Raw genomic sequence first — 4620 nt, forward strand, 5'->3', positions numbered from 1 at the left:
GCTTCCCAGGTGATGGGGCTAATGACTCTTAAGAGCTTCTTTTGTCTTGAGATCCCTGGCTCCAAACTTTCTGATGGTTCCACATCTGCATATGTATAAGACCAGCTACTGCCCTGGGCAAGGAGATGAGGCCAGGTTTGGTTTCTGCTTTTCAAAAAAATGCTTTTAAAAATCCTTTTGGTGAACAATATTTTTTTCTGCCTTTTTAATATTTCCTTCTCTGGGTTAACTTCCCACAATACTTTAATCCTTTCACAAGGAAGAGTGGTGGTGGGGGGGTGTCTTCAGAAAAATCAGCTCTGGAAACCTCCACCATGAAGCCAGACTGCAGACAAAAATGCCCCTCCACATCTGGGTGTGGAGCTCTGCTGCCACCTTCTGACAGCCTCTGGAAGGACACCCACTTGGACTCTGGCTAGAACTCTCCCGCCCTTAATGGACCCGTTTTAACTTTCAGCAGATGGGTCAAGAAGGACAGATCTGGTTTGGGTACTGAATATAAACGTTCAGCATTATCTCTTTGAAACAAGTTGATTTTAAATGTGAAGCACCTGAGAGCTTCGTTTCCCCCTCTGCAATCTTCCCCAAACAATGGACTGTAAACAGTCCATTATCAATCTATTCTCCAAAGCAGCTGAAGGCCGGACAAGAAGCAATGGATGGGAACTAATCAAGGAGAGAAGCAACCTAGAACTAAGGAGAAACTTCCTGACAGTTAGAACAATTAACCAGTGGAACAACCTGCCTCCAGAAACGGTGAATGCGCCAACACTGGAAGTTTTTAAAGAAGAGACTGGACAGGCATTTGTCTGAAATGGTAAAGGGGCTCCTGCTTGAGCAGGGGGTTGGACTAGAAGACCCCCAAGGTCCCTTCAACTCTATTATTTTGTTATTCCTCTCCTCCCTTCCCCTCCCATGACTCCCCTTTTCCTGATGTTTCCTAGAGGGAGAAGGACCTGAGGATTAGCAGTGCCAGTCCTGGCCCTTCAAGGACAGTGTGTGTGTATGTGTGTGTGTGTGTCCACAATGCAGAAGAGGGAGAGGGCCACTGAAGTGAGTCCTAACACAAGCTTCTAAAAAGTTTAGAAAAACAACTCTTGCTGGCTCACAATCATTGTGTTTGTTCTCCTCTTCCGCAATCATCTGGCCAGGACTTTTGCCCACAAAGGGATTTGTTTGTCAACTGAAGTCCAGCGACTCCCTCTCGGTCAGAAATAAGTAGGTTTTCCTGCTCCCAAATCCATAAACAGGGAATTTTGCATAACAGAACAGCTGGTGTTTTTCTGAAAACAGCCGCTTTTAACAGCTGCCCAGCAAGACAACCGACAGGGACCTCGCCCAGTTTCAGCACAGCGTCAATAAATCTCCCAGGAAAGCTCAAGTCGCTCTTGGCCCATCCAGCATCCGGCTGAGATTTTAGCTGCTTCTCCCTGGCAGAATCAAACCCAGCCTGCTTTTTCAAAGAGGCCATCTCCCGCTTCCCGTCTCCAGAAGTTAAGCCCTTGACTTGTGACCACAGTTTCCGTTGCTAAGCGAGACAGGTTGAGTGAGTTTTTATGATCTTTGTTGCCGCAGTTGTTAAGCGGATCACTGCAGCTGTTAAGTAACACAGTTGTTAAAAATGAATCTGGCTTCCCCATTGACTTCGCTTAACAGAGGGTCACAAACGTGATCCCGGGACACTGCAACGGACAGTTGCCAAGCATCTGAATTTGGGTCCCGTAATCGTGGGAATAGTCCTAAGTGTGAAAAACGCTCGTAAAGTCATTGTTTTCAGTGCCTGAGGTTGAGGAAGGCTGGTTTAGGGTCTCCTGGAGAAAACTTGCACAGCTTAGAACAGCTCCTAAGACACTATGTTCTACCATAAATGAATTGAGCTAAAAGTTCAGATTATCTGGAGTGCAGAAAAGGTTGTTGAGCGTTTTCCGTGTAAAGCCTTTCCGGCTTGGTGTAGTTAGGTAGGACAACCCTCTGTGGTGCTTTTGTGAAGCACGATTGCCATTCGCTCCACCCCCTGCCCCGCCCCCACTATGCCCCCCATTCCCCACCCCGCCTGCCCGCAGGACCACTCACCGCCTCCAGGGCCCACCGCAGATCGCCCAGGCAGCCCAGCAGCGCTATGGCGGCCACACCCTCTGCCCACGCCCTGCAGCATTAACTGTGCACGATGGGGTGTGAAGGCAGAGTCTTGTCTACGCTGCCTGGCTGCCATGTCCTTGGCTGTGCTGCTCCGCGTGGGCCACGCTCGAGGGCGACTCTCATTCAGGGGGGCTGCTGGAGAGGAGGGGGTCGCGGGGGAGGCAAGGCTGGGGCAACAGCACGTGTGCCCACAGAGAGGGCTCTGAGTGCCGCCTCTGGCACCCGTGCCGTAGGTTCGCCACCACTGTACTAAAAGGTAAACGGAGGCCTCTAGAGTAATTAGGTTTTCCTTGTTTTCACCCAAGCCTTCTTCCCACCAAACACACGACAAATTGTTCACAAATCCAGCCGAAAAAGCTCAAGAGAGCAGCCATTTTTATGTGTGGTTCTCTACACTCACCTGTTTTTGTTCATTCTTGTTAGGCACGTACCTTTTTTTTTGCCAGACTTTTGTTTCCTCGGCGGCCAAATGATGCTCGACAGGATCTTAACTGCGCACAATTTGTGTGGGCGCAAGTATTGGAAACGGCCGAAGAAATCCAAAAACAGTTGTACATTCTGGGTGTACGGTGGACTCTTCAGTCTATTCTGGAGACTCAAAGTGGAATGCAGGTAGTCCTCGACTTACGACCACAACGGAGCCCAAAATTTCTGTTGCTAAGCGAGACAGTTTTTAAGTGAGTTTTGCCCCGCTTTACGACCTTTCTTGCCACCGTTGTTAAGTGAATCACTGCGGTTGTTAAGTTAGTCACGTGGTTGTTAAGTGAGTCTGGCTTCCCATTTGACTTTGCTTGTCAGGAGGTCGTAAAAGGGGATCGCACGACCCCGGGACACGGTGACCGTCATAAACGTGAGTTGGTTGCCGATCGCTTGAATTTTGATCCCGTGACCGTGGAGATACTGCAATGGTCCTAAGTGTGAAAAACGGTCGTAAGTCACTTTTTTCAGTGCCGTTGTGGACTGTTGTAAGTCGAGGACTACCTGCATTTTCCTTATAAATGATTCGAAACTGAACATGCCTCGGCCAGCCCTTTCGGGACCCACCTGGGTGAACAATGGCCGCAGTTGGATGCCAGCTGCTGGCATCTGGCCTGGGTTCAAATTTCGGGAGGGTTGGATGTGGGCTGGGCACCATTTTGGCCTCAGCTAGATGGTGCCGGTGGAGGGTCTGTCTTCTTGGCCATAAATCACTCCGGCTTCGGGATGTAAATTTATGATGAGGGCATAATTAATTCCCCTGATGTTTTCAGCACTAACGAAACATTAATAAATGATCGAGCATTAATGGGGCATTTAAAGCAGCCGATGTGAAGCCTCAACAATCTTGGAGAAGGCCTTGGTCACGGGGGATGGGGAAGGGGGATGGGAAGAAACTGGGGGCTTCGGGGGAGGGGGGAGAAGACAAGGCTGCCCAAAGAGGAAGGGGAGAAGAGGGACCCCTCCCTTTGGGTTGATTCTATCCCCACTTCTTCCTAACCCCCATACAATTTTGTTTTTATGCCGTTGTCCCCATGAAGGTGTCTGGATCTCATTCTCACATTAAGATTAAAGCAGCTTTGAATAATCTTTTGGGGACCAACTGTGCTAAAATATAATTTCCCGTCCATAATGTGGGTGAAATCTGCCAGACTTTGTTCCCACAGCCCGGCTTGTTTTGGGGGGGGGGGAATGGAGGATTGCACGGCCTGGGAAGAGAAGCAGCAGAGGCAGGAGAGGGATTGGGGCTGGGGGCAGAGAGGCCCAGACCAGGGGCCTTTCCCCCAACGGCCAAGAAGCTGGTGTGTGTGTGTGTGTGTGTGTGTGTGTGTGTGTGTGTAATCAGCTCAGCTGTGGGAAAGGCCCCAAGAATCCTCCTGAGTGTCTTTCTTAGCTGGCTGGGGAATTATGGGAGTTGAAGTTCATCCATCTTCAAGCGGTCAAGATTGCGAAACATTAGATTAAGCTGACAAGGTAATTTAGAAATTTAGAACTGCCTCTTGTACCCTACTCCCTGCTAGCACTGATGATGTTCCCTAGTTGGGTCATGAAACGTCTGCAAGAAAATTACCAAGCTCAGAGAGCACCAAAGACCCCACGGTTCTCCTCCTCCTCCCTGCAAAGCCCACCCCTCCTTCCAGCATTGATAGTGTTCCCTATTAGGGTCATGAAACATCTGCAAGAAAACCACCAAGCTCAGAGAACACCAAGGACCCCACAGTCCTCCTCTTCCTCTCTCTCCTCCTCCTCCTCCTCTCCACAAACCCCTCTCTTCTAGCACTGATGATGTTACCTAGTTGGGTCATGAAACGTCTGCAAGAAAACCACCAAGCTCAGAGAGCACCAAGGACCCCACAGTCCTCTTCTTCCTCTCCTCCTCCTCCTCTCCACAAACCCCTCTCTTCTAGCACTGATGATGTTACCTAGTTGGGTCATGAAACATCTGCAAGAAAACCAAGCTCAGAGAGCACCAAGGACCCCACAGTCGTCGTCGTCGTCGTCGTC

Source organism: Protobothrops mucrosquamatus, unplaced genomic scaffold (genome assembly GCF_001527695.2).
Source record: "Protobothrops mucrosquamatus isolate PMUCROS unplaced genomic scaffold, P.Mucros_1.0 scaffold3581, whole genome shotgun sequence".
Taxonomy (NCBI): Eukaryota; Metazoa; Chordata; class Lepidosauria; order Squamata; family Viperidae; genus Protobothrops; species Protobothrops mucrosquamatus.